This window comes from Cupressus sempervirens, chromosome 3 (assembly GCF_028749045.1).
Source record: "Cupressus sempervirens isolate cs-2001-9-10 chromosome 3, ASM2874904v1, whole genome shotgun sequence".
Classification (NCBI taxonomy): domain Eukaryota; kingdom Viridiplantae; phylum Streptophyta; class Pinopsida; order Cupressales; family Cupressaceae; genus Cupressus; species Cupressus sempervirens.
Genome location: NC_143120.1, coordinates 654,435,891 through 654,447,962, shown reverse-complemented (window position 1 = coordinate 654,447,962; position 12,072 = coordinate 654,435,891). Strand labels below are relative to the sequence as shown.

The window sequence follows — 12,072 nt, the reverse complement described above, 5'->3', positions numbered from 1 at the left end:
ATCTCAAAAGTACCAAGCCAAACTCGAGCTTATCTTTGCCGGCCATCTTCCCCACGGCCTCCATAGACATCTCCCCTTTCTCTCTTGCTGTGCTTCGACTGAATTGATTCCATCGTCTTTCTTCATCGGTTTATTCATCTATAGATCATTTCTCCCCATGAAATTGCCACAATTTAAGTTTTGCACCTCATTTGCACTATTATTTGCTTGTGATTCAAAAAACGAGGGTAAATCATTACCCTCGTTGTAGAGTACTTGCAAGGCTTCATGCTTTATTTTTTGCCTGAGTCATACAACATTGGTGTGGGGCAGGAAAAGTGTGTCCAAAAAGTACGGGAAGAAAAGGGAATCAAATGAATTATCAATGTTACAAGCGTGAATAAAAAGTACCGGGGAGGAAAGTGTTATAAGCATGAATTCACATAAAGGAAATAAAAAGAAATATTGCTGTTATAAGCATGAATTCGACATATATGAGAGATCATCTTGCTACAGGTATTCCATAGATAGTTCAATTTTTCTAAATTGCAATAGGTAACAAATTCTTTTCTTTGAAAATGTTGAGACATGTCAAAAGATACTTCTGAGGTTAGGGCTATACTAACAGCTTTTCTTCGATGTTGACATTTGTTATCTACTCTTTTTCACTGTAGCTTTAAATAATGAAATTATGAAGTAAACAACATAATGTCATTGGTTGTTTTTTCTTTTTGTCACAATTTTGATATTTACCATAAGTTGTGTGTTTGTGTATGTAGGTGCGTAACTATTTATCACAGAGTGCAATGGAAAATTATTGTCGCATTTTATTGCTTAGAATGGATGGAATTGAAAAGAGGTAAGACAGATATAGAAGAATTGCTATAGCCTTTAAATGTAAAGAACAATTTTTTAAAGTTAAAGTTGAACTATTAGTTTTAAACTGTCGATCAAAGAGCATCAAAACAGCAATTTTATCTTTCCAATTAATGAAATTGAATTATAGTTTTATTTTCCTTTAATTTAACGAAGCTGAATTCTTATTCAAATAAAGCTAGAGCATTTTTTTAGTTTGATTTCTTTTATAGTAAAGCCAAGGTTTCCACACCATTTTAATTGCATATTTAATATTTATAATTTTCACTTGCTTTTCAAGCATGTTGAATGTTGATAAGTAAGAGATATTTTTCATAGCAACTGGAATTGTGATATTGCTATCAGGATTGAATTGTGTAGTTTTTTGCGTCAAACTAATTGACCCATATTTTACGAGTAGTGTTTCACAAGAACCCATCTCTCATAAAACAATGAATGAATACTTGTACCTTTACTTTTAGCTAAGATTGGCGTTAGGCCAAATAAAAATTTAAAGATAAATTTCATATTAATCTTGAGTTACTGTTGCTGTGATGATCTTTGTCCATATCTATGGAAGAGATTATCAGCACTACAATGACTCAAAACTTAAATTATATAATTAACAGCTTGAAGGCCCTCTTGGCATTTAACAACTCTTGCAAAGAAATGTCAGATGACCAAGTGAGAGGTATGTATGTGGGGTTGTAGAGGAAAGAATCATCCTTGTCTTTGCTGCCTTCCGTCCTATTATCACCACAACCTTGCACTGGGGACTCGTTTGAATAATGCTTATTATAGTGGGACAGAATATTTTATCTTTGAAGCATTTTTTCCCTTGCCTACTCCCATTTTAGATGGGCAAATCTATGTTTCATGATGACTGGAACTATTTGACATTGACCCTAAAGATGCAATTTTCACTTGACATAGATGATTCGTTTTAACTTTTAATAGTTATGGATATCTTGTATATTCTTCATATATGATGATAGGTGCATTCCATTGGTATAAAGTAAACAAAAGAGAGCAGTAATAAATAAGTACATGTTCGTGTTAAATGCCTGCCACTATTTTGGTAGGCAAATGGCCATGATCTGAATATAATTGTACTCCAAAATTTTAATTGAAAAACTGTCTTGTCATGCATCGTTTTGATTGCTGCATAGATATTTCCTCTTGTAAGATCCTGCTGTAATTTCTACGCCTTTGGCCAAGTCAATGTGTCCGAACCCAAAGCTTGGAAAAGACCTGGGCATGCTGTCTACCAAGAAAACTCCTCCAACGCTAGGGACAACCGTCGATTTTGAAGGGCCATAAAAGCTCTAATCGTGGGTGTTGGCAAACAGAAGAAGCAGGTTTTAGTTTATCATACACAATTAGTTCTTGCTCTTTTATAAAGTCAAACTTTATACTATATACAGTAATAGATCAATAGAAAAACAATAAAAGATTTTTATATAATTATTTAGGATAAAACATAAAAAAATAATTATAAGAATTTTGCTCAAAAGTTTTAATTCTACATAATGATTACTTAGATTTTTAACCAAATTGGACACTTAAAACCCCTATTTTGGAAATCATATTTCACATTTAAATTTAATTTTCTAAAGCCTGCTCAAGATTAAGGTTTTTTCTGGTCATGCCAGTGCTTAATTTGTAGTTCTGTTTATGTCTCTTTTTAGTTCTATTTATGCATCTTTTTAGTTCTCCTTATGTATCTTTTAACTTATTGCTAACACAAATTACATACAATTTCAACGTTGCAAAATGTATCGTAACACATATTTCTCTTCTCATTTAACAGTTGGAATTCAGAGTCAGTGAACCGCAACAATGGATATTATTGGAGCCACAACCCAGTCATCATCATTGGTGGTGCTAGCAATTTATGGTCTAGGGGGCCATGGAAAACTACAATAGCAGAAGCTGTGGTTTCACATCTATTGACAACCAAAAATCTAGCAGTCACAAATATTTTTGAAGGACAACAAAACTTTGTGTAAGGCAAGCCTTCTGTCTTCAATCACCATATGTACTACATTTTGTTATTTAAGAATTTTGACAATTTTGCAGCTATATCCTAACAATTAAAATCTCTTTGCAGCTTCCCAAAAGTTTATTATCGATGAAGTTCATTGGCGAACTTGATTATGCTGAATGCACAAACACTCAGATGACAGGAGCTCCTCCATGTACTTCTTTAGAAAAACTAGATTTTTAGCGAGTTGGAGGAACTTCCCTAGCTACCAGATGGGTTTAATTAGTTAGCAGCATTGAAAATTTTGATTCTTGATGGCATTGAGAAATTGTGGGAGCTGCCTGAGCAAATTTGCCAACTGCCTGTTTTGAAGTCACTGAGTATGAGAAAGTGGAAGGGTTTAAAATGTCTGCCAGAATATTTTGGACTACTGGCTACTCTAATAGATTTGGACTTGTCTAATAGATTTGGACTTGTCTGAGTGCAATGGTCTCCAGAAGTTTCCCAACAGTTTTGGACAACTGACAGCTTTAAGGAGCTTGAATTTGTCTTATTGTCGTGAGTTGGTAGCTTTCCTCAACAACTTTGGACAACTGACAGCTCTAAACGACTTGAATTTATGTGAGTGTGATGAGTTAAAAACATTGCCTGAAACTTTTGACCGGCTGACATCTTTGCAAAATGTAGAATGTTCTAGAGCATTGAAAAGTATAGTACAGAGCTGAATAACAAGAAAGGGGCTCTCTTTACATGATGGAAAAACTCATTTAGATTGTTAGATAAGAGGAGCTTGCAAGTTCTTTGTGGCAATGTAATGATGGAGATGCTTCAGATTAGGATAGGGTATTTTTGAATGACAGAATCTATAATTGATAAGTAGGAGATAATTGATATTGGGATGGGTGACCTCCCGAAAAGTCCCGGTGTTTCACCTCTGTGAGCATCACCTAGATCCAATGAGTGTTAAGATTTCCATTTATTCTCATGTGAGATGCATTCATGTTGAATCACTACTCATGAAATATGGGTCAATGAGTTTGATTCAAAATCACACAGTTAGTCCTGATAATATTTTTGTACAGAATTCATTTTCAAAAATACCTGACATCACTAGAATAGATGTGGAGTAGTTGTGTGGATTTAAAATAACGTTATTGAAAAAATATAGATGCCACAATGAGTATATGTGATTTTTCTTAAATACATTTTTCTGTAGAAAAAATTAAAAAAAAGTAGAGAGATTTTGCCGATTGCCCAATCTTCAATACATGCTATGCTAATCAGATCTTACTTAGTGATAACACCTCAACAATACTCTTAGCTCTCTTAGATTATACAATCTTAAACATATGTAACAATTATTACGTCTTTCTCATATTCTCTAATAACTGTTTTAATTTAGTATGTTACTTCAGTTTGTAATTAATACATTTCACAAAATTGACTTTGAATCGTGTAGTATCAAACTTATATGTTAAACATATGTAAAAATAAATAAACATGTAATTGTGCCTCTGTTTGGGGTAAACAAGGGAAAAGCTAATATAAAGAAAAAATATTCTAAACTTCTGCCCATAATTTCCAGCTAACATAGCATTTGGAATTTCTGAGAACTATCACAATTTTTACACTTGTCCAAGAGACGTGAAAGATCTGTTTTAAAGGACTAGTTTGATGTTAAAAAAATAGAAAACCTTTCCAAATTGTTTATCCTGGATTGCTTGAAAACAGTTTAGGAAAGGAAAAGATAGTATGAGGTACATTCAATCAGAAATTCAAAAACAGAAGCCCCATGTTTTGCTGTGAAAGTCTGTAATGAAAGGAGATGATGCAATTGTGTACAAATCTTTTGGATTAAGAAAGATTGTGCAATTTGTTTGATGTTGCTGTATGATTTTAGAGAAAATCATTGAAAATGTTTTATGGCTAGAAGAATCATGCTACATTTTTTTTTGTATTGATTTTTATTACCTGAACATCTTTAATCATAACTACTAATTACGTCCATTAACTCAGTATTGACTAAGGATGTAACTTTCCTTTCTTAACACACTATTCTTGCTTAAAACCATAGTATTTCTATTAGTTATTCAGCATAATTCATGCGAAGACATGAGGTTACCCTTAAACGTACCATTCTGTTCCTGTGCTTGTTATCCAAGCTATATTAGTACCTTAAAGATTAACTTTAGTAGCTAATAACTTTTAAAGCGAGAAGTTTACAGACACAGCTTTCAATCCTATGTTCATTAATGCGTACTGTAGAAGATAGTCTAAGTGATTACCTTCCAGTTAGAAATTTCAGTAACCAACAGTGCTAAAGTCGAGAACTTGCTATCCTCTTACCTGGCTGACTTGTCAATACACACATTAGCGCATTGAAAAAGCATGAGTTAGTTATACCAGCTATATAATAAACAGTTATCCACCCATTTATCACTATTTCATGCAGTGCTTAAACTATATTATATTACTGCATGTATATAGTGTAGACTGATATTATATCCCTATTTTCATGTCCAGGTTAAAGATGGGCGAATCTTCCCTATCTATTAGTTAATCACCAATGATAATTTTGGCTTTGTCCTATTAAACTATCCAGAATTTTTTTTCAAAAGATGGTCTATTTTCTATTACATTATTCCTAGTTACACTATAAAATTGGTAATCTCTGACGAATGAGGATTATTTCCTCATTCGAGTTGTCCTCCTCATCCTCCTAACTGAGTCCAGTATTGTCCATGTCGATTCTTTTTAGGGGGCTACACTTTGGGAGTGCATTCCTGATATCCAGATAGACGGAGTCCATGCTCATCTCTTTGAGAGATGGCGGAGCATTGTATCCCTCTGCTGCGAGGTAGTGAAAACCCATTTGCAGTCAACGGTTGGTAAACCCTTAACCACCTTAGTAAGAAATTTATGTTTCTTTTTATTCTGGTCCAATGAATATTGAGAATGGTTTGGTCCCTCACACATAGAATGGTTGTCCAAGTTAATCCTACTAACTCATAGAATGGGTCTCCAAGTTCATCCTTCTATATTGACCAAAGTTCCAATATCTGCATTCGTATATACGTCAGGGTAAGGTGTTTCCCTATTTTCATTAATGCTAAAAACCGCCTTTTCCAAGCCATTCAAGATTTTTGTCAGTGAAAATTATGCAATAGAGCTCAATGATATTAGCTTTAGATATGTCCACAAGAACCAAAACATGCAACCAAAGTTCCATCCAGATCCCCATTAGATCAGAGCTCTTCTTGATAGATTGTCCACGGGCTCACGATTCCTGTTTTAGTGATCCAGAGTTATAGACCCACAAAAGCCATGGTCCGAGTTTCAGAAATGTGGAAGGTGTTCACATTGCTCTCCATGGTGTTTTTGTATATATCTATATATGTATATGTGTTTATAAATACATAATTATATACATATTATGAAAAATCAACTATTGCAGTCACTGATTATTAATCTCCTATCGTAAATGATTATTAAACTGCTGAAAATAAATTCCCAACTAATATCGAAAAATAACAAAACTGCAACTTCACTTATAAAATACGGAAAGAAATGAACAACACAATGAACACAATATTTTCGGACAAATTGTCCCTGGAAAAACCCCTACAGGAAAACTAGTTCTACAGATGAGGAATTATATTAAACTTCAGCAAATCAAGAGATACAAAATTCCTTGCCTCTCACTGGCAAAACTCCGACAACCTCCTAATTTCTTCCGCTGATATTCCTCACTGCTATCCCCACGCTAACACTGCGCCTTTGCTAACACTGCAAAACAATTTGCTATCACTGCAAAATGCTTCTCCCAAAACTTGTGTCTCCAAATGACTCCTTGACCTCCTTTTATACTACTCATATTGGTAAACCAATGGCCGAGATTGATTTACAATCGACGGTTGAGATTAAGACAACTCGACAGCCAACAATAGAATTGGTTGCAAGGTGTCCAAAAGGGAATCACTAAAATTAGTAAATAATTATCCTTGCAACGACTATTTACTAATTCTTGGCAAGTGGACAAATAGTTGTCCAAACTACCCATAACTAATGCTGCTATACATAGATAAGGATGAACAGCTGTCCAAGCTACCCATAAATACTACTGCTATTTCCGGGTTAGAAATAACAGATGTCCAACTAACAATAATTAACACTCCCTCTTAGCAAAGAAGCTGTTCTGCAGGACACCTAACTTATCTCTGAAGAAGATAAATTTTGCCTTCCCCAATGCCTTAGTCAAAATGTCTGCTACCTGCGCCTCTGTAGGTATGTACTGTAGCTGAACAACTCCCCTTTGTACACAATCTCTGATGAAGTGATATCTGATATCTATATGTTTAGACCTATCATGAAACACTGGATTCTCAGACAACTTGATGCAACTCTGATTGTCACAATGTATCACAATAGTCTCAACCTTCTGACCAAACAAGGCTACTAACAACTTCCGAAGCCATATAGCTTCACATGTCGCTGGGTGAACCCACAATAATGGGTTCCACTTTAGTGGGATGAACAAAAATGAAAAAAATTGCAAAAAGAGAAATTGAGTTTACCACATGTTCGCGTGAACTTTTTTTTTAATTATGTTCGCGCGAACATATGTGATATATATGTTCGCGCGAACATATGTGATATATATGTTCGCGCAAACATGATTTGCATGTTCGCGTGAACATACGTTCACACGAACATGGTAAACGTGTTCGCGCGAACGCCATGTTCGCACGAACATGCAAAATCACAAAAATTTTAACCTTTTTTTCTTTTTTCTCTTTTTTTGCTCTTTTGATTGCCATAATTGTAGGAGAATGATCTCCTACTATAAAATAAAAAATTTCAAAATGTGCTGCTCGGAGCAAGCTTTCCAATGACTATAATTTTATTATATAATTTAATCATTAAGACTTTCAAATATGAGTTTAACTCATTATAGGTTCATTACCGATTGAACATCAACCGACTTTGACACCTCGGGAAAATTAGTAAATTAGGTCAAAAAAATTTTGAAAAATATGGAGGCACTGGCTTATTGAGATACCTTTCTATTCAAAAAAAAAAATGGTTTATGATAAATTGACTTCAAATTATCTGTGTCAATCGGAACGTATGTCTGAATTACGATTCATGTCACTTCAAAACTTCATAAACTATACAATATTCAACAAAAATAAATCGAACCAAATGCAGACACTAGATATTGATGTTACAAATCCAGCGCCAAAAGAATTACTTCATTATCATTTCTAGAAAAAAAGTTGTGTGTCAAACAGACTGTCACTTTTTAAAATATTAAATTTTATTATGTACCACTTTTTGGAGGAGATAAAAAAATTGACATAAATATTTTTTTTTTTAAAATTAAAAAATATGGTTACAAAGTAGGAACAAAGTACTCAAAATCACTAGTTTATGTCATCTTGAAATTATTTATAGTTTTGGAGATATAGTCACTTAAACATGACGTTTGTTGCAAAAATATTGATTTCAGTGTCAAAATTGGTCAAAAAGTGGAACCCATTATTGTGGGATCACCCCGCCATGCTAGCTGCTATGTATTCTGCTTCTGCTGAACTTAGAGCCACAGACTTCTGCTTCCTGCTGAACTAAGATACAACTCTTGATCCCAAGCTGAAACAACACCCTGAAGTGCTCCTTTTGTCTGTTGTACTTCCTGCCCAATCTGCGTCAGTATAGCCTATCAACCTGATACCTTCACCTCAAACATATCTGATCCCACACTCGACTATACCATGCAAGTAACGTAGCACATGCTTAGCCGCTATCCAATGCATTCTCTTTAGTTCAACCATGAATTGACTAAGAGAGTTTAATGCAAATGCTATATCTAGTCTAGTGTTGACCAAATACATAAGCGAACCAATCAACTATCTATATAAAGTGGGATCTACATCTTTCTCCTTAGTTGTATCTACCTTCCTCCAATTCATGATCATGGGTGTAGACATGGCTTTGCAATCCTCCATCCCAAATTTCTTCAAGATTTCAATGCAATATTTCCCTTGACCAAGGAAAATCTCCCCATCTATCTGCCACACTTCCATGCCTAGAAAGTAGTGCATAAGTCCTAAATCCTTCATCTCGAACTCTTCTGCAAGGTTCCTCTTGCAATCCACTATGAGCCCTAGTGAACCTATAAGAAATAGGTCGTCCACATAAGGAACAAGAATGAGAATCTCACCCCCAACCATCAAGTAGTAGAGGTTAGCATCTGCTTCACTTTTCACAAAGCCCATTTTCTGCAAGTATGTATCAATGCGCTCATACCACGCTCTAGGAGCCTGCTTGAGTCTGTACAATGCTTTCTTCAATCTGCACACGTGGGACTCTTTGTTGTGTGCTACAAAGCCTTCTGGTTGTTCTATGTATACCTCCTCCTTCAACTCACCATTAAAGAATGCTGTCTTGACATCCATTTGATGGATTTGCCATCCCATCTGTGCTGCAAGTGAGATTACAGCTCGTATAGAAGTATACCTGGCAACTGGAGCAAATGTCTCCTCATAGTCTATTCCCTCCTTTTGAGAGAACCTCTTTGCCACGAACCTCGCCTTGTATTTCTCGATGCTACCATCTACACCGTGCTTTATCTTATAGATCCAACGTGATCCAACTACAGCCCTATTTGTTGGTCTAGGTACTACCTCCCACACATCATTCTGCATTATTGAAGAATATTCCTCAACCATAGCATCTCGCCATACCTGATGTTCTATAGCTTCCTGATAGCTAGAAGGCTCACTATCTACCAAGTGACTAACTAATGCCACATAGTCATTGAACTTGGCTGGTTGTCTTCACTGTCTAGTACTCTTCCTAGGAGCTCCCACAAACTCCTGAGTATCCCTTTGTGTATCTGAAACCACATGGTTCCCGCTGACAACTGTAGAGGATGAAATGTCAACCTCTAAGTCTTCTAGATGCATTTCCTGTTGCACCTGTTGCTCCATACTCTATGAATCTTCACTAACTGAGTCTACACTCGTACTGGTAACTGTGCTTGAGCTTTGTTGCTCTTGACTTGGTCTTGGAGCTTCTGTTGGCTACTCACTCTGATCATCTATTGAAAAATCTCTGGATCTCCTGAATGCCTTGTCCTCCATGAACTTGACATCCCGTCTGACAATAATTCTTTTAGTCCTCGGAATGAAAATCATGTATGCCTTTGAGGTCTCACTGTACCCAACAAAGTACCCCCTCTCTGCAGTCTGATCTAACTTTGTACGTGTATCTCCAAGAATATGGCAATATGCCAAACTCCGAATATCCTGAAGTGACTAACATCTGGCTTCTTCCCTGTGAAAGCCTCCTCTGGTGTCATCTTCCCTAGCACCTTGTGTGAAACTCTATTCTAAATTTAGACTGTTGTATTACATGCCTCTGCCCATAAGTAACGGGGCATGTCCTGGTCATGTAGCATAGCTCTTGCTGCCTCCAATATAGAACGGTTCTTCCTCTTAGCAACTCCATTCTGCTGTAGATTGTAAGGAACAGTCCATTCTCTCTTGATTCCTTCTCTGGTGTAGAACTCCTGAAAGACATTTCCTTTGTACTTGCCTCCATTGTCTGACCGAAGAACCTTTATCTTCTTTCCTATCGAGTTCTCCACAAGAGCCTTGAACTCTTGGAATCGACTGAAAACCTCATCCTTAGTCTTCAAGAAGTATATCCAGGTCTTTCTAGAGAAATCATCAATAAAAGTAACATAGTACTCATATCCTCTGAGAGATTTCGTCGACATCGGTCCACAAACATCTGAATATACTAGATCAAGAACACCCTTAGATCTGGTGTCACTCCTTGGAAAAGATGCTTTCGTAAACTTCCCCAACACACATCCCTTACATACATCGTCATGCTCTGTGCTCACCTTTGGAACACCTGTCACCGTCTCACGAAGCAATCTAAGTGCTCCATGATGAATATGGCCCATCCTCCTATGCCATAGCTCTCCAAGATCTCTAGGATTACTGTTGCTCATGAGTGGCTTAGGAGTATCAAACTGCAATCTATAAAGGCGACCACTCCTAACTCCAATAGTTATGGGTGATTTCCAATCCTTGTGCTTAATCAACACATTTGTCCCTCTAAAGAGTACATTATACCCCCTATCCTAAAGAACAGATATAGAAATCAAATCCATACCTAAGCCTGGCACATATAACACATCATGAAGTGAGATTATCTTTCCATTCTCCCTCTGAAACTGAACAGTCCCTTTCCCAACAGGGTTGAGTTTGGACAAGTTTCCCATAGAAATTTGGATGTTGGTGTCCTCCTCCTTGTAACTGGAGAAGTACTCTCTAACTCTTGTCATATGAAATGACGCCCCACTATCTATATACCAAACACACTGTGAGGTTGAGCTAACCATACAAGCTATGAGTGCAAACTCATCTTCCATTCTACTGAAGAGTTCTTCTACACTTGCTGAAGCTTCCACCTGCTTCTTACCCTTCTTCCTCTCTGGGCAATCACTGACATAGTGGCCAAACTAGTGACATCCAAAGCACTTGACCTTAGAAAGGTCCTTCTTCTTCTTCTCACTTTGTGAATTTGATCCTTTTCTAGATCCCTTCTTTTCTTTCCCTTTACCTGCTAGGGCAACGTTCTCTTGTTCCACCTCATTTTTCTGACTCTTGTTGGCCCCATTGACAAGACTTAGTCTAAACTCCTCCTGAGTGAAATCAGTCCATAGTCGATCCCAACTCGGTAAAGTATCTCGCCCACTGACAACTTGAACAAAGACACTCCATTGTTTAGTAAACCCATTTAGGGCTATTCTCACTAGCTCGTCATCACTAGGGCTATCTCCAACAGCTGCTAACTCATCCTTGACAAGTCTGAGCCTGGTGAGGTAACTTGTGACATCTTCTCCCTGATTCATCCGAGTATTCTTTAGCTTCTCTCTGAGAATCAACTTCCTATTGGTGGTAGCATTCTGGTACAGATTCAGAATGGCATCCCACATCTTCTTCGCTGTATCTAGCTTCGAGATATGTGGAACAATATGATCCTTGACACCATCAAGGATTATCCTCCTCGCCTTGGCATCGTCCTTCCTATATGCTGCAAGTTGTTTTGCATCTGTTGGTACAGGTACAACACTGGTAGCATAATCCTTGATACCATTATCTTCCAACAATAAAGAAATTTTGGCCTTCCAGACACCAAAATTTGAGGCACCATCCAATTTATCATGATCTCTCAAACCA

At 36.6% G+C, this 12,072-nt stretch overlaps 1 long non-coding RNA gene across 2 annotated transcripts; it reads left to right on the top strand.

Moving 5' to 3' along the window:
* The first annotated feature begins 433 nt into the window (after positions 1-433).
* LOC149568392 (uncharacterized) lies at positions 434-4,034 on the top strand. Of its 2 annotated transcripts, XR_016361678.1 has the most exons (4): positions 462-495; positions 759-838; positions 2,645-2,839; positions 2,945-4,034. It is a non-coding gene; the product is annotated as an uncharacterized LOC149568392 (long non-coding RNA). The 2 variants fall into 2 exon arrangements; XR_016361679.1 differs by having other exon boundaries at positions 434-838; positions 2,645-2,844; positions 2,945-3,975.
* The last annotated feature ends 8,038 nt before the right edge of the window (positions 4,035-12,072 follow it).